At 51.8% G+C, this 24,808-nt stretch overlaps 1 long non-coding RNA gene across 9 annotated transcripts in view; it reads right to left on the reverse strand.

The window, feature by feature from the left end:
• Positions 1 to 1,433: 1,433 nt before the first annotated feature.
• The window catches only part of LOC112672323 (uncharacterized), a 33,203-nt gene continuing 9,828 nt past the window's right edge, over positions 1,434 to 24,808 (reverse strand). Inside the window, exons 1-6 of one of the 9 annotated variants that reach the window (XR_007406707.1) lie at positions 21,220 to 21,348; positions 17,954 to 18,102; positions 15,725 to 15,953; positions 14,690 to 14,799; positions 14,060 to 14,140; positions 1,434 to 11,724 (exon numbers count right to left, since the gene is read on the reverse strand). This is a non-coding gene — a long non-coding RNA (uncharacterized LOC112672323). Of the gene's footprint in view, positions 14,800 to 15,724; positions 15,954 to 17,283; positions 17,446 to 17,953; positions 18,103 to 21,219; positions 21,349 to 24,808 lie in introns of those variants that run through there. The other 8 variants (XR_004810200.2, XR_004810198.2, XR_007406706.1 and 5 more) reach the window with 8 other exon arrangements.

Here is a 24,808-nt window from a genome sequence, read left to right on the forward strand (position 1 = left end):
AGGGGGGAAGCGAGCCACCATTCATTTCTCTGGTGACCAGGGACCCTACCAGTCTACACCTTTCTCCTCCAGCACCCTGCCGGGGCCCCACATAGCACTCAGGGACTGTGCTCCTCAGAACAGCCCCTCTGCTCTCCGAGAGGCAAAGTGCAGGAATGTTAAGCACTCTGCAATCCCACCAGCTCTCAAGCATGCTGTTTCTTCATTCTGGGATACCCACTACAGGAGCCCCTACTAATAACTGACCTGGTGGCAATAACACGCTCACTCTTTGCTAGCTTTTCCACGTGCTAAGTATGTGGCACATATCATCTTATCATCTCCTTTTATCCCAATCAGAGTCCTATAAAGTAGGTAGTTCCAACTTTTAATTCCATGATACAAACTCAAAAAGGGACAATTCAAAAGGGACATATAACTCACCGAAGGTCTCATAGCCACAGAAGGCAGATGCTGAATCTACACCCATGCACTCTGACTCTGAAATATACCTCAGAGCCACCATTCAGTGACATGTAATGCAAGTAAACACCAATGGGTTTTTGGGACCATGTGTTCTTTGTAGACACCATTATTTTGAGTGCCAGTGTTTCATGAGAAGAAGTTGGGTGTTTGGTTTGGTGATGTCAGGGGCTGGGGTCTGTTGAGCCAAATGGTCACTAGGCTGTGATGCCTGATACTGCCCATGAGGTGGTTACTACCCAGAGTTAAAAAAAATAAGAATCCTACTCCTTTACATGATCAGCTGGCCATAGTGTTTACATGGTTATAAAAGGTCAACTATGGATAATGACATAACCAAATGACCATATATTACTGTACTGGGAGGATGGAGGAAGGAAGAGGAGATGATGCATGAAGGAGGTAAAAGAACTCATCTCCCAGAACAAGAAATAAAAAAAATTATTCCTAAAACTGGGGAACCTGGTTGGCTCAGTTGGTTATAAGCATCTGCCTTTGGCTCAGGTCATGATCTCAGGGTCCTGGGATCAAGTCCTACATCAGGTTCCCTGCTCAGTGGAGAGTCTGCTTCTCCCTTTCCCTCTGCCTACCACTCCCCCTACTTATGCTCTCTCTCTCTGTCAAATAAATAAATAAATAAAATCTTAGAAGAAGAAGGAGGAGGAGGAGGAGAAGAAACATTTAATAAAAAAAAAAAGAAAAAAATTAAATAAAATCCAAAACAAAAGCAATAAGGACAGTTCTGGCCCCAGGTAGGGTGGAACAGAGAGGAATGGGCTTCATTCAGAGAAACAGGTCCTGGGAGACAGTTTCCCTTGTCAGTGGAACAAAGACAGCTGAGGAGGCCTGAACTGAGGCAATGGCTTGGCAGGGAGATCGTTAAAATGGTTGCTTCATATGGAAGTGATGAAGAAGTTACGGGAAGGTAAGAGGGTAGAACAAAGAAACAAAGAAAAGAAAGTGTGGTTATTCCACAGACAAGGTCAGGCTCTTCTGAAATCTCCTGCCCTTGCTTGGAGGGAAATGACTAAATGGACCCTCTGGTGACACAAATGCAAAATACAGGTGTGGTCTGTCCACCAAGTGGGGAAATTTCTACCATGAGGCCAGTGTGCCATTGAGCAATATGAATTGTTGGACTCAACCAACAATGGTGAGGCCCACACAGTGGACTCTGGGGATGTTGCAGCCTCAGGCACTAAGAGACAGGAACATGACACCACCCTCTTCTGAGAACAAGTGGCCTACATATGTAGGGATCAAAGTCAAAGGTCTCAGGACAGCATGTGCTCTTCCACACTCCTGAGGACTGAACACCCACAGATCCCAAAGGAATCCAGGTAGGAGGAGGGAACAGGCCTGGGTCAAGGCTGTGTCTTTCTGGAAAGACAGCTTCCCTACCCTTGGGGGAACCAAGCAAGCCCAGAGAGGCCACTGGCCTCCTCCAGAATGGCACTTCCTCCTCCAGGAAGCATTTTCCAATGAGCTCACCAACTCACACCTTGCCCTTACATAACTGGCTTCTTAGTGTTCTGATGTCCAGATGTGTGGTCTATAAAGGACAGCTAGGCCCCTGTCTGAGTGGTAGGTACATGACGCACTGGGTGAAAACCCAGCCCTTAGCATCCAAGGCCTAGGTTTGAACCCCAGCTTTTCCACCTGCTAGTTGTGTTGACTTGTTGATGCTGTTTTTTCACTGGGAAAATTAGGTTTGAAAAACTCTTCCTGGAGTTGTGAGGCTTAAAGTGGCTGACATGGGTGGCACAATGGCCCCAAGTGGGCTAAGACTTAGGGGCTGGGCCAAGGTTGGAGAGAGAGGGATGGTGGTAGCACTCTTGGGCACACTGCAGGAGTGATTCACACCAAGGCAGGAAGTTGGACTGGACACCTTCAGACACCCCTCTGGACCAAGTCATCCTCGCATCACTCTTGCCCAGGGACCCTGAGCCCCTCCAACTGTAGTGTCTCCCGTAGTCCACTCCAGCTGGAGATGAGGCTGGTCCTGGTCAAGACCTCCCTGAGATGCTGGCTCAGGGCAGCTTCCCCTGAGGCTCTGTAGGAAACAAAATTCTGGCCACTGGTTTCTCTATGGAGAAACAGGTCTGTTTGCAGTCCTGCTTCCCATGAGCCTCTGTCTCTGTCTCTGTCTCTGTCTCTCTCTCTCTCTCTCTCTCTCTCTGTCTCTCTGTGGGTTCCGATGGTACATCTGGGTCTACACGGGTCCTAGATCTTCTTTGGATGCCGTGTATTGTGGCTGCGCTCCTGGGGTCTCCAGCCAAAGTACCTCATTGTCCACATGGCTCCCCACACCGTGATGCTGACCTCTGTGCCAGGGGTCTCACCAACACCTTTCCCATCTTCCCGTTTTTTCCATCTTCACAATGTCAGGGAGGGACAAGTATCTCCATTTTAGACATGAACAAACTGACCAGGAGAGGCACAGTAACTCACTGTCCCTGCCTGTATGGCCTCCTCACCTGCATTCAGCCTTCTTTCCCCAAAGTCACCTCCCTGAAGCTGAATCAGCTTTGTTACTTCCCCCATTCAGACCTTTCTGGTTGTTTCCCCCATGCCCACCAGGTAAGAGGCCTAGGAGGACCTGTCCTGTGTGGTCACTCCCATGTCCCTCAGTATACCCTCCATTGTGACCCATCAGCACCCCCCTCACCCACTGTTCCACACAGCATGTGTCTCCCACTTTGGTGACTTCACTCACCTCATGTCCTTCACCTGGTATTGCCCTCCTTTTTTTTTTTTAAGATTTATTTATTTATTTGAGAGAGGGGGGTAGGCATGGGCAGAGGGAGAGGGAGAGGGAGAGGGAGAGAGAGAATCTCAAGCAGACTCCCCTTTGAGCACAGAGCCTGACTGGCAACTCAATCTCAGGACCCTGAGATCATGACCTGAACCAAAATCAAGAGTTGGATGCTTAACCAACTGAGCCACCCAGATACTCCTTCCTCCTGCTTCTTTGAATATCAAAATTGAACTCCTCTAGCAAGATCCAGCTTCAGTGCCTCTACCTCCTTTGGGGACTGTCCCCCACTGTTCCCCAGTAGGCATTAATTGCTTCTTTCTCTGCACTTGCTGAGCACTTTTATTTACCTCTCCTGGCACATTGATTTCATTCTGCTTGGAGCTGCTGGTGGTTTGTACAAGTTAATCTCTCCCAGGGTCTGTGAGCAACCTGAGAACCCAAACCCCAATTTAGTTCTCTCTGCAATGTGACCTTGAAAAGTAACTTGACTTTATGGTCTATAAATTGGGGATAACACCAGCTTTTCCTGGTTGGCATGAGGATTAATCACATCATACAGCCCACTGCCCCCAGGGCCCACTTGGAGAATGTTAGGGAATGGGAGCCGTGAAGCAAGTCCAGCAGAGCCACGTAGGGCTGGGCCCTGAGCCACTGTTCACCTCCCTTCTTCCCCAAAATGCATCAGGCAATCTGGGGAAGTGACATTGATGTGGTGCTTAAAGGCAGCTACCTATTGAAATCTCCAACCACCTGTTGCATTAGCATCCCTTGGGGAGCTTGCTGAAAGTGCAGAGCACTGGGCCTCACCCCAGACCTTCCAAATCAGATTTCTGGAGCTGGGTCCAGGCACCTGTGTTTTTAACAAGCTTCCCAGGAGAATCAGATGCAACAGCTCCAGTCACCCTGGGCCATAGTAAACTCGGAGGGGTGGCAGTGGGGGGGACACGGTGCCCACAGCTTTCTATTTGCTCAGGAGAGAGTGGAGGTGGATTCAGAGGCTAGTGGTGCAGACAGCCAGTGCCACTTTTTCACTCCCCAGCCAATTTTTCTTTGAGCTCCCGCCCAGGGCCAGATATGGCACTGATCCTCAGTCAGACTCGGTTCCTGGATTCACCTCTGTCTCCCCAGCCGTTGGCAAAGTACCCTGCTCAGCCTGGATGCTCAGCAAATATTTACTGAACCAACTGAACTCCCCTGGAGCCAACTCTGGCAGGAGATGGAGGACCCAGCCTGCTGGGCTAGACCCCAGCCCCTGTGCTTCCTCCAGGCTTGGCTGTCTCCCCATAGATCCAACGTTGGGTTGCCAGATGGGCTCCATGGGGAGGGTGTATATGGATGGGGTGGGCAGGAGGCAGCAGGCAGAGGAGGTCCTCAGCTCAGGGAACCATTCCTCAGGGAAGGGAATCTAGGGCACAGAGGTAAATGGCTGGGGACACCCTTCCCCCCGCCCGCCTTCCTGCTCCCAACAAAGAGTAGTAGGAATGGACACCAGTCAGCAAGAATTTACTGAGCTGAGACCATACACTCAGACCTCACTCAGGGCTTCCAGGCCCCAGCTGCACATTAGAATATCAGAAGAGATTTTAAAATTACCCATATGCTTGGTCTCATCTCAGATCAAAAGAATCAGAATCTCTGGAGTGGTGTCTGGGCATCAATATTTCTGTAAAGCAATCCAGGCAAGTCTGTTGTGTGGCTGGAAATGAAAGACTGCTGGGCCGACCTGTCCTTTCTTTCTTTTCTCTTCCCAGCGCTTACCATCTGGTCTGACCCAGACATTGGTAGTAACGATTGCAAGTCATAATTAGTGGGATCCCTGGGTGGCGCAGCGGTTTGGCGCCTGCCTTTGGCCCAGGGCGCGATCCTGGAGACTCGGGATCGAATCCCACGTCGGGCTCCCGGTGCATGGAGCCTGCTTCTCCCTCTGCCTGTGTCTCTGCCTCTCTCTCTCTCTGTGACTATCATAAATAAATAAAAATTAAAAAAAAAAGTCATAATTAGTGAGCCCCTCATGTGTGCCAGGCACCACACTGGTTACTATAGGTGTAGCAGGGAATATGCTAGACCTGGCCTCTGCCCACCCAGGGCCCAGGGGAGGTCCCCACTTCAGCCTCTGAGGGTTGACAGGGATGAGGAGAGGCTTTCTGAAGGACATGGAGCCTACACACAAAAGGTCTGATGGACAGATAGGACAAGTAGGGATCAGCGGAGGAAGGCAGGTGACACGGCACTTGCAAAGCCCTGAAGCAAAAGACAGCTTTGTTCACGGAAGGAGTGAAGGAGGGTTGGTCCACTGCACAGTGAAGGGAGGGATTCCCACAGGAGGATTCCCGCTCAGAGCAGGGGGAGAGGCAGACAGGCCTAGATGGTGAAGAAGTTTGTAAGCATGTGAAGGAGGCCAATTCTGACCCTAGAAATAAGAAGCCAGTGATGGACCTGTAAGAAGGGAGGGTGGAGGTGGGCATGTGCAGATTGATGTCTTGTTTGCTTCTGGGGCAGAGTGGCCTGGAGATGGGGCCAGTCTGCAGCTGACTCGGGAGCTGGGCACGGGATGATGGCTGTGTGCATGCAGGTGGTGGGAGCCATGGAAGGAGGTGGGCAAATTCAAGGGCTGCAAAGGAGATGGCATGAACAGGGCTTAGTGACTGATAGGACAAGGGGAAGGAGGGGCACCCAGGATGATGCTTGAGTTTCTAGTTTGCACAGCTGGGTGAATGGGCTACCATGTCTTGAGCTGTAGAAACAAGTAGAATCACAGGTGGGAGGAGGAAGATGATGGGTCTAGTTCAATTGTTGAGTTTGAGGATCAAAATTGTTCTGGCAACAACTGCTCTCAACAGGCACAGAAAGATAATCAGGTGGGCAAGAAGGAATGGGAATGGGCTGTCCAGAGACAGTGGTCTAGGTTACCTCCAGTACGACTCCCCTTGCGACATTGGACAAACCCCTCATCTTCTCGGGGGCCCTCAGGTAATAGGAGGGAAGGGTCTTCCGTATCCTGTACCACGTGGGCCTCAGAGCCCTTCCTCACCTGCTGTGCTCCTGGGATTGCATGTCAACACCTCTCTGGGGAAAAAGGCTGTTGTTCTTGGTCCTCCCATCCAGGATGTTAACCAGGAAGGGGGCCTGTGCCCGAGGGAGCTGCTCAAGTGCAAACAACTCCGAGTTGGCAACAGCGCCCTGTTCTTCAGCAGAGCCTCCCTCAGGGAGGGAGGCTCCACTTGGTCCCCAGGCAACCTCACCTCAGACCCAGGAGGCCCAGAGTGGGGCCCGGGTGCCAGGGCTGTGGGGAGCAGGGCCCGACCATGTCCTGCTCCTGCTCCTGCTCCTTCAATTAGCTGGGTGGGGTGCCCTCCCGCACCCTCATCTCATGCTCCTGCCTGCCCTACAGCTTGGAGCCGGCTTCAGGGGGCACAAAAAGGAGATGCCCATAGAAATTTGAGTTTCAGGCAAATACCAAATACTTTTTAAATATAAGCATGCCTGGGTAATATTGGGGACTTACTTTATTAAGATACAAATTTGGCATTTATGTAAAATTCAAATTTAACTGGGCCACCCTACCCAAAGAAGACTCCAGGAGCCAGCCAAAATCCCGAGAGAGGGATGGGGTGATTCCTCCTGCCCCCTCCACCCCAACAGGAGGTCCCGTGAGAACTTGTCATTCGCCACATCCTCGGGTCCTCGGCTCAGATGTTAGGGCTGGCTTTGGAGCCAGGGTATCTTTAGAAAGGTGTCGCATCTAATTAACCTAATAAGTAGGTTGTAGGCTTTGACCGGAACCGGCGAAGGACTCACCCTGACAGATGGGGAGGAGTGGGTCATGCCTGCTGCAGGCGCCTGCCAACGAGCTGCTGGCTGTGGCCTGCGGAAGGGCTAATAGGCGGCCTTGACTTCACATCAGATACAGGGTAAGCAGAAGTGACACCACCACCCTATTAACAGTGACAATAAGTGCCATTTATGGAGCCCTTACCGTGTGCCAAGCTCTGAGCAAGCATTATCTCATTTAATTCTCACATCAACCCTAGAAGCCAAAAACCATTATTATCTCCATTTGACAGGCAACAACAGGACCAAACTGAGGCCCTGAGAGGTTGAGTAATCTGCCCAAGTTCACATAGCTACTAAGGGGGAGAGGAGAAGATCCAGATCCAGCCATTTGGACTCTGGAGTCTGTGCTTTTAGCCACTGATACCTTGGTTCCTTCCTGACCCCTAGGAATTCCTAAGCCATTTGGTGAATGACACATAAATACTGTGAGATGGAAGGAAATCCACTCATTCGTTCTACGACTAGGAATCATTTTCTGTGTTTGAGACACACCTGCCTCCACTGGCCTCAGGGAAATGGTAGTCTGGTGGGAGAAATAAGTGTCAACACATCATTGTTAAAGAAATGAAACAAAACTATGGTCAATGAAATAGCAGAAGAGTTTTAACATGATGTTGCCGTCAATAAAAGCAGTGAGAGGCTCTGGGGGGCTCGGTGGTTGAGCACATGCCTTGGCTCAGGTAGTGATCCTGGGGTTCTGGGATCGAGTCCCACATCAGGCTCCTGGCAAGGAGCCTGCTTCTCCCTCTGCCTATGTCTTTGCCTATCATTCTGTGCCTCTCATGAATAAATAAATAAAATCTTTTTAAAAAAAATTTAAAAAGCAAGGCAGTGAGGGGATGGTGGTCAGAAGCCCAGACCCCAGAGCCAGGCTGCTTGAGCATGAAATCTCCCTTTCCTGGATGTGTGCCTTTGGGTAGGTTACTAAGCTTCTCTGTGTCTCAGTTTCCCTGTCTGCAAATGGGAATAATATCATCCATCTCACAATGTTAAGATCAGATGAATTAATATTTGAAAAGCCCTTAAATAGTGCTCAGCACATAGCAAGCACTTTACTCAGCAATACCTGCTGAGTGCCTGCAATGTGCCAAACACTGGCCTCGGTTATTGGGACACATCGGTGAGCAAAATAGACAAAAGTACCTGCCTTTGTGGTTTATATTGTTGCTTACATTCTAAAGAGTCATAATTTTTTTCTTTTTTTATTATAATTTTTAATGAACTATTATTGTGTAAATAATATTAACTGTTAGCATTTTTAAATTGTTAGTTTTAAGTGATCGGTTACTGGGGCGTCTGGGTGGCTCAGTCCCTTGAACATCTGACTCTTGATTTCGGCTCAGGTCATGATCTCAGGGTTGTGAGATGGAGCCCCATGTCAGGCTCTGTGCTGTGCGAGGAGCCTGCTTCAGAGTCTCTCTCTGTCCCTCCCCACCTTCTCCTCTCAAAAATATAATAAAAATAAAGTGATCTGTTATCATTTTAAAAATCTTGCTCTGTTGATTGTGAAAGGGCATGAAGCAGGGCAGTATGTAATCCCCTGAGTTGGCACAGATATTTCCTGTGGTTTCAGAGACGGGTGGGTGACTTTATTTTAAACCTTCACTGGGTCTGAGGCTGAGGCTCTGGATAACCTGCCAGCCTCGAGGCCGACGGCTTGAAAGCTGCAGATCACCTGGGCCTGCCAGCACCTACGTCTGCCGGCAGCTGCTGGGTGGGCAGCAAAACATGGGGCTGAGTGGATGGGACCTGGGCTTCTTCTGAGAACTCCTTGTACAGCTCTGGCCTGGGAAGAAAGCCTGGCCCTAAGCGGGTAGCTCAAGTCCATGACAGCCTATGCGGAGAGTGAGCCCTACACTGGGGCAGGGGAGGAAATCAGCCCTAGCTTCTGACAGCTGTGACTGACCAACTGCTAAAAACAGGGTTCCAGACCAGACTCATGACACTCCAGGGCTCCACAGACTTCTAGGAACTCTTACCCCAACTTGGCTTCCCGCCCTGCCCCCCAGCCCTGGCACACACCTGTTCAGGAGACAATGAGTTTTGATTTGTCACCTGTCATGCTGCCTGCCTGCTCCAGAAGCCCCGTGGGAAAACTAAAGCTGCTGTGAAGATTACAAGGGGACAGAGGGGGAGAAGCAGGTGTGCCCGGGGGAGCCCCAAGAACAGATGCTGTGTTCTCACGTTCTCACTGTCCGAAGAGAAGGAGCTTCTGGCTGAGAGCAGAGATGCCACGTGTCCAGCTCGGTGACCCTCTCCCCCAGCCCGTGTGCGGGGTGTGGGGGCTTGTGGCACTTCGGGGGTGGGGGGAAGGGGAGAGGGGATTAATTTGTAGTCAGTGAGGGCCAGGGAGGCCCCTGGGACTGTTTTTGTTTGGAGACACACGGTTGGCATTTTGGCTAGTGGAAGGTTTCTTGTGTAGGAGGAAAAGGGGGCATTCTGGCTGCTGGTAGCTGGTGCCTGTGCACGTGTACCTGCACCCAGGAGGCCACATCGCCTTCCATGTCTGGGTGTCTGTGTCTGTGTCCATCTCTGGGTGGATCTGTGTGCGCGTGTCCGGGTGCCTGCTGCACGTAAGTCTGCGTCCCTACACGGATATGGCTCGTGTGTCAAGTTGGGAGGGCAGGAAGGAACCCTACCTGGCAAGGCAGAAAATGTATATTCCCTGGCATCTTCTCCCCACTGGGCCCCTCTCGGAGTGGGCTCTTGAGTCTCTCCCTTCTGCTCTCCAGGCCTCTCCTGCCATGGCCTGTTGGTCAAACTACACTGGCCGGTGCTGGTGATCCTGCGTGTGCTGCGTTCCCGGTGCCGTGGCCTTCACTGGGAGAGGATCCGGGGCTCAGAGAGCCTCTGTGGTTTGGCGGCAGAGTCATGGGATGCACCCCATGACTGGCTAATTGGTCCCTTAGCACCAGACTCAGACATCATCGTCCTGGCACTGCTGCCCTGCTGCCTGGCACACCCTCTCCACCAGGCTGCACTGGGAACAGAAAGAGAAGCTCTGTCAGCATGTGGACCCACCCAACCACCAGCCATGCCAGAAGATCAATCAGTATTCAGTGCTTAGCATGGCCCTGTGGTCTTGGCCTCCTCTGGCTACGTCCTGTTGGAGTCAGCCCTTGTGCTCCCTAATCTCATGGTGAGAAAACTTTGTTTCCAGAGAAGCTGTCCAGCATGGCTATTAGCAGGGAAGTAGTCGAACATGATGACCATCCTTGAATCTGGTCTGCAAAACAATCCAAAGAATCCATGCCACCCCCCTATTTCTGCTCAAACTTCCTTGTTCTTCATCACTGTCTCTCATTCCTACTGGTTGTCCCTTTGGGGGAAACTCTAGTGCAGTGCAGTCCAATGGAACTTCCCGTAATGACGTAAATATTCTCTATCTGTGCTATCCAATATGGTAGCCACCAGCCGCACGTTGCTACTGAGTATTTGAAATGGGGCTAGAGGATTAAGGAACTGGGTTTTAAATTTTATTTAATTTGGGACAACATAGCTCTAGGGAACCAAGTCCTACAAAAAGGATTAAAAATGGCATCATCCAGGTGCATGCTTGACACCATGCTAATGGTAAAGTGCTTCTGGGCCCATTGGTGCCCATGAACCTCCCAGCAACTCTGCCAGTATAGGGCAGGAACTACTAACCCCCGCTGCACAGAGGGTCAAGGACATGCCAAAGCCGCTGGGCTGGAAGGCAGGGGGCAGGCTGGAGCCCAGGTCTCCAAATCTGAAAGCAGGGCTTGCTCCCTCACTAGCCTTAACCCAGTAGACCTGCAATGGGGCCTTGGCAGTTCAGCCACAGACAACACAGACAATGATTCATACTCAAACTCCAGGCTTGACCTGTGGAGAAGAGGATTTAGGTATATGACATATGGAAGGGTCACTGGAACCTAAAATTTTTCCCTTCATTTACAAATAAGGAGAGAAGAATATAGATGGGGGGGGGGCACTTCTATGCCAGGCATTGTGTAAGGCTCTTGAGAAATGTTATCTCATTTACCTTCACAAGGTCAAGTAGTATTCTCCCCATTTTACAGATAAGGAGATGGAGGCTCAGAGAGGTGGCTGGATTTGTTCAAGGTCATATAGGGAACAAGTGGCAGAGCTAGGCTTTGAACCAGGCACTTTGGCTCTGAAGGTTTCTTTTCTGCTAGCACGTGGCTTGGGATGAAGGCCTGATGAAGCCCAGTGGTGGGAGTCATGCAGCGCTCTGGGCCCTGTGGTGTGTGGAGCTCCAGCCAAGGCTCCCGGCGGGGTGGGGAACAACATGGGGTCCCTTGGCCCTAGCCCCAGAAAGCTGCTGCTGCCAGGGCTTGGGAAACAGTCACAGGTGAGTCAGAAAGAAGAGTGCCTGGAGTGGCCTGGGTGAACCACTCTGGTCCACCTGGAAAGGCTTCTCTGACAAAGAGAAAAGCATCTTAGTGATTCACCTGGCATTGGGTGCTTTCATTCAGCACTTCCAAGGATAGCTTCCTGACCAATTTCTGTTCCATATCTATTGTTAAGTGACAAAGCACCCCAAAACACAGTGGCGTGTGACAAGTCATTTACTTGTTCATGATGCTGCAGCATGAGCAGGGCGTGATGGAGATACCTCATCTCCACTCTGCTGGGCACCATCAACTGGGCCAACACTTCTATTCTTCTTGCCAGGGGTCATCCAGCTGGTGGGAGGGAGATGGGGAACAGATGAGGCCTGGGACGGACACTGGGATGACTGGGCTTCTCTCCCTCGCCATCAGGGTCACCTCTCTCCAGCAGAGGAGCTGGACTTCTTACCTGGAAGCTCAGGACTTTGTAGGAAGCTCCCAGGCCTTAAAGGTGAGGCCATGTCTCACAGGATTTTCTGGGGGGCAGAGTGCATGTGCAGCATGTCCCCCAGGGCCTGGCCCCCACTACTACCATCGGCTAGCTCTGGTGCCGTGGTGCCTGAAATACTGGTCTCAGCCTGCACACCTAGAGAAGGGATACAGACCTAACGCTCTGCGTGTAAGCCTTCCAGTTTTATCTCCCAAAGCTCTCCCCTTTTATGCCCCACTCTCTCCCTAACTGAACCCCATTCCACCAAACACCCTGTGTGCCCATGCCTCTGCACACTCTGCTCCCTGCTCAGAGTACCCTGCCTCCAGTCATCTGGGTGGGTGGCCAATTCTCCACCAGCTCTCCTCCTCCCCTGGGACTTTCCTAACCATCCCTATCCTCATCCCCAGAGCTGGCTTTCTGTTTCTTCCCCCAGTTGCTCGAGGTGACAGTGGCTCATCTGGATGGTGCACAGGCAGGGCCCAACGGTTGTACAGCACTCTTTAGGAGCCCAAGAAAGCAGCCCTGGGGGAAGGCTGCTCAGAGGCCTGGCCCTGACAGTGACAGTAGTTGCTGGCAGTCAAACAGGGGGAAGGCAAACACAACTCTGAAGCTGGGCTCTGAGGTTCAAAACCCATTTATAGGGACACTTGGGTGGCTCAGTGGCTGAGCGCATGCCTTTGACTCAGGGTGTGATCCTGAGGTCCTAGGATCGAGTCCTGCATCAGGCTCCCTGCAGGGAGCCTGCTTCTCCCTCCACCTGTGTCTCTGCTTCTCTCTGTGTGTCTCTCATGAATAAATAAATAAAATCTTTAAAAAAGAAAAGAAAGAAAAGAACCACCATGATTCAAATCCCACTTACAACTGTTTAGATTGTAACTTTTAGGTACCTCTGTTTTCTCATCTGCACAATGAAGATAAGAATACTGAACCCCTAAGGTTTTGGAAGAGTTAAATGAGGAAACTTCACAGGAAGGCACCTGTGCCCACTGTGTGGCAAATGCTCCTTAATTCCTGCCCTTACTGTTAATATGTGCTCCTCATAGGCCGGGCTGCAGGCATCTGACTCCCCATGAGCTGGACTGGGGCCTCAGCAGGACAGAACCAGGGCTGACCCCACTGTGCCCTCAGCTCCTCCCCCAGCCCTGGGAGGCCAGCAGGGGCCACCGTGTGACCTGACACTAGTGTCGTGTTGCTGGGCACCCCTGTCTTCACCCCTCTGGTCAGGGGCAGCTTTGGCTTGGGGACCCCACAGGCCTCGCCGTGTGCTGCAGAGCAGGAAAGGTGTGACTCTGAAGGCAAAGAGGCTGCTAAAGAGAGGTAGAAAGTGGGGATCATGGCCCTTTCCAAACTGTGGCTGGTGGCTTGGCGTTAGGCTCACATCATCTGTCACAGGGCTCTGAGACAAGTTTAGGGAGCATCAGCCTTGGAGTATGGGGGGCGGTTCATCTAGTTCCCTAATCAGCCACTTTTGCTATCCATTCTCTTCTTTATTCCACAGTGATTGCCTGGGCACATACTGTGTGCCAGGCACTGTTCTAGACACTGAGGATACTGAGAGAGCAGGCCTAATAAAAGCAGACCCTGAGAGAAGGGTGCCTGTGAGTGGGCAGCCCCTTTGTGGCCTTGAGTTCTGGGGGCCCAGTTTGGTCCCCACCCGGGCCTGGCACAGAGGCAGAGCACAAGCTCTGAACTCCGTGGTCAGACTCCGGTCCTGGCTCTGCCTCTCTCTCACTCACTGAATAGCAACTTGGCTCAGCTGCCTGAGCCTCAGGGTCCTCATCTGCAAAGTGGGAGTGCATTTGGGAGGGCCAAGGATGCCACACCTGCAAAGGAGCAGTGCTGTGGCCGATGCTTCCTAGCACACCACAAAGGGCCTCTGTCCCCCTCTGCCATCATCACAGTCCCCCATCACAGGCTGAAATGTCGCCCTTCCTTCTGCCTTCCTGGGCCTGCACGCAGTTTTGCTGACAACAGCCAAGTCACCTTCTGGCCCCCAGAGGATGTTAGAGACCTTTCCTGTGAGCCGTTTGCCCCCTGAAGCAGGGGTCACAGAGATCTTAAAACCTGAGATCAGAGCAAGCAGAGGGGGAGGGTGACAGGGGCCATATATCAGGGGCCTGGCCAGCTGTTAGCAGGGATTCCTTCCCAGCCAAGGACAGATGGGTCTAGCCTTCCAGAGTCGGATCAATTGAGCACCTGGGGTGGGAGCCAACACTGAGGGTGAGGAATTCGTGTGACCCCGTCATCTCCTGTCAGGAGACTCCCACGCTCTTCTTCCTGCAGCCGGGAAATGAAGTGACAGGTCATTCTGAGGGGCAACTGCTGACAGGCCCTTCTGTAACATTTATTTAGAACTGGCAGCTCTGCCTCCTTACAAAAGGGGCTAAGAGAATGCTCTGATATGCATGGCACGCCTCCCAGCTAACCAGGCCTTGCTGCAGGCACACTACCAAGGCACCCCCACCAGAATCCCCATTTTCACCATGAGAAAACTGAGCCTCAGTGAGGTGAAGTGACTTGCTGATGTCACCCAGTTAGCCCAAGGCTGGGCTACACAGGACACCTGGTTCCTTGGACTGGTTCTTAAATGCAGTTAGGACAGGACAGGAGAAAACCCCATAAAAATGAACTACCATCGGGCAGAGAGAGCAACCTCTCCTAACTTCTGGGAGAACCTTCTTCTAAGAATAGGATATACATAATGCATTTATGATGCTGACAAATGCGTTAAACCTTTTCCGGAGAGATATGTAAGAAACCGTGAATGGCACAAGGCTTTAGGAAGAGGAAGTGGAACGGGGGAGGGAAGCAAAGAGAGAGTTTTACTTCACATCCTTGTTTTTCTATAGCATTTCAACTCTTCTCCATATGCATTTAAAAGAAGCAAGAACCAGGGGTTATCTGGATCATTTTTAAACTTTCTTGTTGATTCTTTTCTGAAATAAAAGAGAAAGAAATATGTTACTTAAAAAAGAGAGAGAAAGAGAAGCTGATGAAAGCTGACTGTATCTGCCCTCCAAATTTTACAAGCACATTTAGTCATATAATTCAGAACTCTTTAGGGGCACCTGGCTGGCTAAGCCTGTGGAGCACCCAACTATTGATCTCGGGGTGATGAGTTCAAGCCCCACACTGAGTGTAGAGATTACTTAAGAATAAAATCCTAAAAAAAAATAAAAATAAAAAAATAAAAAAATAAAAAGAATAAAATCTTAAACAAAACAAAAAAACCAAAACTCTTTGTAGGGAAAATCAGAGGGAATAATTCTAGTTAAAAGCCAGGCCAAACCAAAATTTTCATGACTGAGAGCAGGAAGCAGCTCTCTGATATCTGTACTGAAGCTGCTGTCATCAATAATTAAAAGTGGAAAAACAAAAACCTAGGCTAATGTGGTTTCTGGAACCAAGCATTTCATTTTACTTTGAGCTCCTTCCCTTCTATGGAGCCTTGAACCCAGTAACAGATGCTCAAAAAATCCATTGGTAAATGAATAATTTGCCTGTTGCGTTCACTGGGTCCCGAAGCAGGTACCCAGTCAATATTTGTTCATGGAAACCCATAATAGAATACTGTTGATCCCAACCACTATCCCTAGACCCCAGCTCCAACCCCAATCCAGGTGGGAGCAGGGGATGAGTGGTCTGCATTGGGCTGCATTGTGAGGCTAAGCTTCCTTCCCCCACGAAGGGCCTGGGTAACCCCCACCGCCATCCAGTGTCTGGGACTGGTGGGCACAGGCAAGGTCTTCTTGTCTCGACTGTCATTTCAATATACTGCACCAAGGATGTGCACACTTCCCTGATGCCCCACCCTCTAGCCTCGGCCATCCACACCTCCCATCACCTCCCCTCAGTCCTCACCTGGTACTCTTGCCCACCATCTGGATTGCTAACCCTCTTGTGGAGTCCATATAGATGCTATCTTCCCAGTTCCTCGAGGGCAAAGAGAGAGGATGTTGCAATGCTCACATATCTCTCATTCTAGCTCATTGCCACAGAGAGCTGGGAAAACTGGTGAGACTGGACCAGTGGGGCAGGGAGGGCTTTTGGGCTTCCTGGAGGAGGTGGACATGCACAGACTCCTGGGGCCCTGCAAGGGGAGAAGGAAGGGCCCTAAGGACTGGCGCCTGTCTGCCTCTTACACTTTGTGATCTCCCTGCTGCCCCTCTCACAAAGACACCCTGGCCTCCTCCTTCCTGTCCTAGAGAGTGTAGACAGCAGGTAATGGCCATTTTGCTCCCCCCCCTGCCCCCCCCCCCCCCCCCGTGGGACTAAGGGCAGAGCCAGTACGGGGTGTGTGCTGAGCTGAAGGACCTGATGCTGCCATTCATTTCATTGTTGTTTGTTTTTAAAGGCTTTACTTATTTATTCATGAGAGACATAGAAAGAGAGGCAGAGGGAGGAGAAGCAGGCTCCAAGCAAGGAGCCCGATGCAGGACTCGATCCCGGGAATCCAGGATCAGGCCCTGAGCCAAAGGCAGACGCTCAACCGCTGAGCCACCCAGACGTCCCATGATGCTACTATAATGGCTGGGTTCAGCTGTGTCAGACACTGGCTCAGTTTGGTCTGTTATCAATCACAGCAGTTCCAGTAGGAATATTCTGTGGCTCGCAACCAGAGAGTTTTTTTTTTTTTAAGGTTTTAGTTATTTATTCATGAGAGACAGAGAGAGAGAGGCAGAGACATAGGCAGAGGGAGAAGCAGGCTCCATGCAGGGAGCCCGACGCCAGACTCGATCTCGGGTCTCCAGGATCACACCCTGGGCCGAAGGCAGGCACTCAACTGCTGAGCCACCCAGGGATCCCCAACCAGAAGAGTTTTAAGTGGGATGTCACTGCCCCATCTGTGTCTGTCGTGCCACAAAGCCCTGTGTGTTCTGGATGGAGGCAAAAGAGAGAGGCCTCGGGACGTGGGTGGCCACGAACAGGGGTGCTATCAACAGAGAGAAGTCTGGAGAGCTGGTGGGCTTGGGCACAGTGGGCTGAGCTCTGGCAGGATGCCCAGATGGAGATGCCCAGCAGGTGGGGAAAGGAGTGTGGGGGCACATCTGCAGGGTGCTGGAGCCTCTGATTCAGATTCGGGAGGTGCAGGAGGACGTGAGATCAGGGAGGGGTGGGTGTAGGGACACGGTCGGAAAGAGGCCTGAGAGGACAAGGAAGGCCAGACCTTGAGGACTGGGAATCTAACTGCAATGGGAGGAATGGTCAGGAAAGAAAGGCAGTCAGGCCGTGGAAGCCAGAGCAAGCTCCTGAGCCACACTGTCTCCCTCAGTTTCTTTTCCCGTTAAGTGGGTTCACAGTCTCCCTGTATTGTGCTGTGGCGAGGATGGGAGGATGAAGAAGGCATGGCAAGCCCTTCTCTGAATGCCAGAGCTCAAGTAACATGAGCAGGTGAAAGGAACTGGGGGACAGAGGCCTACCAGGCTGCACCCCTCACGGAGTCTCCCTTCCTCCGGTTCAGCTGGCAGGTAGCCATGGCCGCTGCCCCTCTATCCAGTGAGGGCGCTTATCTCTGCCTCTGCTAGGATTTGGCCAGCTGGCCCTCTTTCATCACTCCAGGGGCAGTCCTGCGGACAAGGATGCTCCAAACAACAGCTGAGCTCATCCCGAGAAGCGCCTCACACACAGCCCAGCCCCCCCACCACTCCCTGCCCCCGCAGTGGTGGCACCTGCAACACTTCCCCCAAAGCGAGCCCCCAGGAAACCTGCATCTTTAGGACTCCCACTGAGGCCCAAAGAGAGATTCCAGAGGGCTGGTCTATGTGGACTGGGGTGGAAAGGCCTCCAAGAACCCACTGCTCCTGAAGCTGACCTTGCACAACTCCACTAGCCCTGAGGCTCCACATTCCATCCCTGGGGTTTAATTCACTGGGGCTGTGAGTCCTCCCTTAAACCACCCCCAGGGTGGGACACATTCACTGTAGGGGAAAAAAACACAAACACCACCGCTGCTCCCCATGGAGTAGGGGAGAACTGGGACTTGCTGGAGGGTAAGACACAGAAAGGGAAGCAGTGGAAAATCACCCCAGGAAACCTTCCCCTTCTTCCCGCTTTGGTCCTCCCGCATGCTGGGTGGGGCTGAGCCTCTACCTTTCTATACTTCAGTGCACAGGTGCTGGGCGCTGGTTGCGTGCCAGGTGCTGGGCCAGGTGCCAGGGGCACTGATTTGTTCAGTCAAGTTCCTTGAGGGGAGGCGGGTGGGTAAGACCCTCTCTCTCAATTCACCAGAACCTCGGGGCCTGGAAGAGAGTAGAGGGAAGCGCAGGGGCTGCAGAGCCCTTCCCTTACCTCTTACCCCTCCTATCCTTGCCTTTGCAGCTCCACCTTCTGTCTCAGTGCAGAAGGGAGGCACAGGCTGATGGGACACAAAGGAGTGGAGCCCTGGGCCGCACGATCCCCTTCTACTGAGACAATCACAGGTCTTCTGGCGCAGGCACCTCTTAGTCCTAACCCCGAAGAGTAGAAGATTTCCCCCTTCTCCCTGCCCCCAAGCAATTCCCAGGGATACTGTCCTTTCTCCTCACCACCACACAGGAGAGGGGACAAGCCTTTGTTCCCCACTGAAGCCCCCATTTGCATTCCAGGTGAACCCTAAAAGGCACAACTAATGCCCTTTACCTACAGCAGCGGTTCCCAAAGTCTAGCAGGAGGATCCATCATATCAGGTTACCTGGACACTTGTTAGAAAAGGAAATCTCAGACCGCACCCTAGGTGTGCGGGAGCTCTAGCAATCCACTTTAACAAGCCCCCGGGGTGATTCCATCACCTCCAGTTTGAGAACCACTGGCCCAAAGGACAGTTAGGCTAGAATTTGCTGGGCGCTGGGTGTGAAGTGGGGAGAGGGGGGCAGGACATCCCTGGGGCCTGGCTGTAGAAGGAGGTGGGCTCCTCCAGGGGAAGGAGCTGGGTCAGTTTCAGGACCAGCGGACTGGTCTTCCCTCCAGCCTGGGGTTCTTTTCTTTCTTTCTTTTTTTTTTTAAAGATTTTATTTATTCATGAGAGACAGAGAGAGAGAGGGAGAGGCAGAGACACAGGCAGAGGGAGAAGGGAGAAGCAGGTTCCATGCAGGGAGCTGGATGTGGGACTCCAGAATCATGCCCTGGGCCAAAGGCAGGTGCTAAACCCCTGAGCCACCCAGGGATCCCCTAGCCTGGGGTTCTTATAGTGGGCAGGTGCACAGGTGGAGAGCAGGTCCATGGTTTTCACAAGCTTTTCAAAGGGATCTGAAGCCCAAAAATATCAAGAGCCTTTCTTTGAAAAGCTGTTAACTTACTTAACACACAATTAACATTTTAATACATTCTTACTGGAAAAGTCAAACCATACTAAAACATAGGGAGCATCAAGGAAAGTGCTCCTTTGATGCCTCCAGGGCTAGACCCCTCCCCAGAAGAAGCCACTGTTTTCTATTTATACTTTGGAAGTCTCTGTACAAGTGTGTATATATATATATTTATGCTATAGATATACATACACACAGTGTGGGTGTTTTTACACAAGCAGGATAATGTTAGGTGCATTATGCTTCAACTCCCCACACCCTCCCATTTAATAATACATCTTAGAGAGCCATGCCAGGGCTGGGCCTCTACTCAACAGTGTCTCCAGTGTGGTGGCTACTGAGACAAGAGAAAAATACATGTTCACACCACATCAGACTCTCCTCCTTTTCTTACGTCCCCCCCAGTGATGCCTACCCTACCCCAGAGCATGCAAGGCATGCGCACACCAGGGTGTTCACACACACACACACACACACACACACACACACACACTGATAATGACCCAATGTGAAGAAATCCTCTTTGGTCCTTGACTAGTCTGACAACCCCTGAACTCCCAAGCTTTAGGATGCTGTGGAGCTGGGGCTTCTTTTGGCTCCAGGGCAGGCATTCCTTAGCCCTAAGAGGGCACTCCCTGGAACCTGCGGGCAGAAGGGCACTGGAAGGCTGTGTCACCACCCAAAGAGCTGTGCTTGTACATGCATTTATCCTGAGTGGGAGTCCAAAACTTTCTCTCAGATTCCCAAAAGCTTCTGAAGCCCCAAAATGGATTAAAAAATCACAGTTGTAAGTTGATTGCCTCTTAATGGGGAAGAGCATATCAGCAAAATAATTCCGGCCTCTGGGTGCCTAGGTGGCTCAGTGGGTTGGACATCCGCCTTTGGCTCAGGTCACGATCCTGGGGTTCTGGGGTTGAGCCCAGAGTCAGGTTCCCTGCTCAGTGGGGAGCCTGCTTCTCTCTCTGCCCCTGCTACTCCCCCACGCTCATGCTCTCTCATTTTGTGTGTCAAATAAGTAAATAAAATCTTAAAAAACAAAACAAAACAACCCTGCCTCTCTAGAGTGCTTTCTTTCTAATTAACAGCTGCAGCTCCAGAGTCAGGCTGGGGATAGCAGCAACCTTACCCTTTCTGCTAGCTCAGGCCTGGGCACGAGGAAGTGGCAGAGAGGGAGGAAACGTTAAAGACAGGAATAGGAGGGAGGCAGGAGAGCAACCCAAGTTCCCGGGCTGAATAGTGTCCTCCCCAGCACCTCAGAATGCGACTTTATTAGGTCCTCAAGAGGGTCGTCGCAGATACAGTTAAGTTAAACTGAGGTCCTACTGGAGGGGCAGAGGCCCTTAATCCAATGACCGATGTCCTTTCCAAAAAGAACAGACACAGGAGCCACGGAGGGGAGGAGGCCAAGTGAATGAAGAGGGGGGCGGAGGACAGATGATGTATCTACAAGCCAGGACCCTGCAAGGTGGCTGACAATGTCCAGAAGCCAGGAGAGAGGCATGGAACAGTGTCTCCCTAGGGCATTGACCTGGCCCCCCCTTGATCTGGGCCTTCCAGCCTCCAGAACTGTGGGAGCATGCATCTGGGTTGCTTAAGCCCCCAATCCGTAGTACTTTGTTATGGCAGCCCTAGGAACCAAGATTAATAAAGCAGAGTTCAACAGCGGCTTCCAGGGAGACCCTGGAGCCCCCTTCCCACGACACCCAGCTCTCGGGAACCAGAAGGGCCCAGCGTCTTTGGGTCAGAGTCGGCACCGTGTCCTACGCTAGCTGGGGCTGGGTTCCCTCAGGTGTGCAGGCAGCTCTCAGCCCGGAGAGCCCTCCCCTAATAAACAGCCAAACCAAACACATGTTCCCCTCCAGGCCCCCGAGTCACCTGCCACTTGGCAGTGAGAGGACGTCAGCCCAGTTCCTGGCTGGCAGCACTGACAGGCGCCCATCTGCTCCGGAAGCGCCCGCCTGGATAAACACAGCCAGGCTCTGCCTCCCACGGTTGGACCAGCCGGGTCAGGCCGGTGGTGCGGAAGCCCTGGGTCTCGGCCCTTAGCCCCTCGGGGTCACTTTCCACCCCTACCTGGCCACGCCGGCTGCCCCAGGAGAACAGCATCCCTGGAAAACGGGAGGAAGGACACACAGGAAAGGAAAGCTCATTGCAGGGCTCGGCCCACCTCCCAGGTCACTTCCTCAGATCCCTCCCTGCTGGGCCCCCGGGTCACTGCCCCCTCCCATCTGCCCTCCCGTCAGTCACGCCCACATCAAGCCATCTGCCACCCTGGCCCCCCCTGGCAGGCACCACAGCCTTATGACTCAGCGCCCAGCCCTGAGGCTGCTCTGTGGGTGGCCACTCCGGAACCTTGGTTGGGAGGGAGGTGCTGGGAAGGGGGCCGGAGCTGGGGCTGGGGGAGGGGGAAGACACGTGCAGACCCCAGGTGGCCCTTCCCAGAGCACCAAACCCTGATAGCACTGCTTCCATCCGGTTTTTAAAGCGGACTAACTCCAGCAGTGGTGTTGCCTAAAACCTAATGATCTAATGAAAAAGCACCTAATTCCGTTCCTTTTTTGCCTCCAGGTTCCACCACCTGTTCTTCCGGCCTGGCCCCAGGCCTGACTGGGACCTGTTTCTCTAGTGTATTCCCCGGTGTCCTCTTCAGGGGCCACTCCCAGTCCCTTACAGCCCCTGGAACAGTACATCTGCTCCCACACACCCTTGAGTGGATAAATTCCCATGAAGGTATGAGACATGTCATGTCAGCTCCCTGCAGACTTTGAACAAAGGATTTGACCTCGAGTGTTTATCCCGAAGGACTAGCAGTAATGGTTGAGGCTGCGTGTGTCCTTCTGGGGAAAGGAGTGAGTCAGGGTGGAGAATGTCACCCCTATAGGCGGCAGGCCCAAGCTCCAGGTGTGGTTCTGAGTCAGGCATGGCCCCTAAGACTTGGCTCTAGAGGAAAAACCTACAGGCTGGGCCTGTCCCCCAGCTGGAAGGTTGTGACCTGAGGCCTGGCCCCACCCCTAGAGGGTCAGGAGAGGGCCAGAGGATCCAGCCCCAGAAGGCCGCAGTTCCCAGCCTGTGGGAGCCTGCTTTGGGCAGCTGTCTCTGTTCTCAGGGGCCGCACCCCTTCCAAAGGTCCCGCTTCCTCCAGGGCCTCTTGTAAGCTGTGTGGAGATTTAGCCACCTTGCCTCAAAGCTGGAAAGGCGGTCCTTGGGGGTCTGGCCCTGGCTCACTCTCTCCCTTACCTGGAGGCCCCTGGGGTGCACCTCAGGAGTCTCCTGCAAACCCGGGCCTTGGAGGCTCCTTCCTCTCCCAAGCCCTGTTCCCTCCAAAGCAAGCCAACAGCTCCGCTCATTTCAGAGTGGTTGTTCTCCTGCTGGTAACTGGGAGGAAACAGGTTGGGCTGAGTGAAAGCAAAGAAGACTGGGAAGCTCCAAGAAATCTCAAAATTGGAAGAGTCTGAATGCATTGAATCCTGGCTCTGCAGCAAGCCTCCCTCTCTGCCTTAGTTTCTTTGGCTCCAAGCAGGGTTCATAAAGGTACCTGCCCCAAAAGCTGTCGTGAAGGCGAAATGAGGCAGAGAACTGTGAAAATGCAGTTCGAAATGCTTCCTCCCTTCACAGAAGTGCCCAGGACCTAGCAACAGTAATAATAATAGTCATGTTCATCTTTCATTCTTTCTGTGTCCCCACCGTGAGCATCACACATTGTCGGAGGGCTCAGCCGACACTACCTCCCTTAAGCCTGAGTTCCTTTCCCCCAGTCTTTCTTTCCACATTCTTTTCCAAGAGATAGTTCTACACCCCCAGAGACGCCTCCCCACTCCCCCTGGGCATTGGGATATTTTCCAGGCTAACCCTCCCTCCCGGGAGAGTCTCCCAGGCACATGTGCTGCTTCCCAGAGCAGGAAGGTGGGCTGAAAACGGCCCCAGCTGGAAAATCAGAGTCTGCGTTTCTACGCAACTTCTTTAGAATAATAGACTCAGAGAAAAAAACCAAAACACTCTGCTCAGAGAGGTCCTCTGTTTGCTTGCGTACTCCCAGCCTGCTCCATTTCACAGCTGCAGAAATTGTGATTTTCCTGAGGCCACACAGCAAGTAAGTAGCAGAGATTCCACCAACACTGAGAACCTGCAATGTGCCAGGTACTGCACCCACCCACTTCGGAAACACTGGCAGCAGTCACACCATGCTCCAAGCACCGGTTAGAGCACCATGGACATAGAGACAGGAATGGCATTGAAATTCTATGGAGAAGATCCCAAACAAATTACAAAGGTTGCTGCCATCACTGATAAATACTATAAGAAAATAAATCGGTATAGGATGGAATGGTTGGTGGATTTAGGGGAGCGGTGCCCTGTTTCCCTAGAACACACTGGAAACACTGAGCAGAGAACCGAATGATGAGGGGCAAGTATGCAAAGAGCTAAAGAGGTGTCCAGTTAGAGAGAATGGCAAATGCAGAGGCCTTGGGGCAGGAATATGCTTGGGCGTCTTCAAGGAATGGGAAGAAAGCCAGTGTGACTGGAGCAGTAAGAGTGAGGGGCAGTGGGAGAGGTGAGGAAAGGAGGGAGGCAGGGGCCAGGTCATGCTGGGTCTCAGCCATGGTAATGAGTCTGGATTGTATGGCAACAGGAAGCCATAGGAAGGTTTTGTTGTTGTTGTTGTTGTTTTATAAATTTATTTTTTTATTGGTGTTCAATTTGCCAACATATAGAATAACACCCAGTGCTCAAGCAGGGCAATAACTGTTATGACTTATGGCTTAGAAAGATGGCTCAGGCAGCTGTGTGAAGAGTGGACTGAAGTGGGGCAAAAGCTGAGGAAGCTATGGAGACCTGGCCCACTGTGCCAGCTGTGGGGATGCAGGGAGGCAGAAAGCAAATACCTTGACACTAACACATGTGAAGCACTGAGCCCGAGGCCTGGCATCCACCAAGTGATACTCAACATAGAATTGGGAGCCTGAGAAGGGATGCTAGTGGGTGGCCAGATGTGTGGCCAGGGTTAGGAGATAGGGTGGTGGTGACAGGGACCTGGGGAGGGTCCTTTCCTGGGCTTAAAGCCACAGGAGACTAGCAGCTTTGGTTTGGGTGTGGGAAGGGGCAAACTTTGGGGATCCCACATCCTTCTCTCGGTTTCCTAATGTGTATCATGTCTCTCCATTCTTAAAAAGGTCATTGTCAGAGCCACTACCTGTGGACATGTAAGTGTTCCAGAAATAAAAGCCTGTGAGTAATTAGAATAAAAAACAGCCTACATTCATTTTAATATTTCAAATTGTGTGTAACTTGTACCTACCCATGACAAAGACTTCAGAGTACAAGAGCACACAGCAAGAAGTAACTGCTCCTCCACCTCATTTTCAACCCTATAAAATATTCTCTGTTACCTGTTCATCTTTGTCTAGAAATATTGTCAGCATATGTAGACATATATAGACCATATACTACTTTCAAGTATGAAGATAGGATAATTGTACCATCTTTTCACCAAACAATATTTCATGAAAATCATTTCATATGAGTCTGTGAATACGATTTCATGCTTTCTTTAGTGGCTACGCAGCTGTATCCGATAGAAAAATAGGTATTGAGATAACTCCCAGGTTTGGGCTAATACAAACCATGTCACAAACAAACACTTTCACATGTAGGTCTCTGGTGT

This window comes from Canis lupus, chromosome 28 (genome assembly GCF_003254725.2).
Source record: "Canis lupus dingo isolate Sandy chromosome 28, ASM325472v2, whole genome shotgun sequence".
NCBI classification, from domain to species: domain Eukaryota; kingdom Metazoa; phylum Chordata; class Mammalia; order Carnivora; family Canidae; genus Canis; species Canis lupus.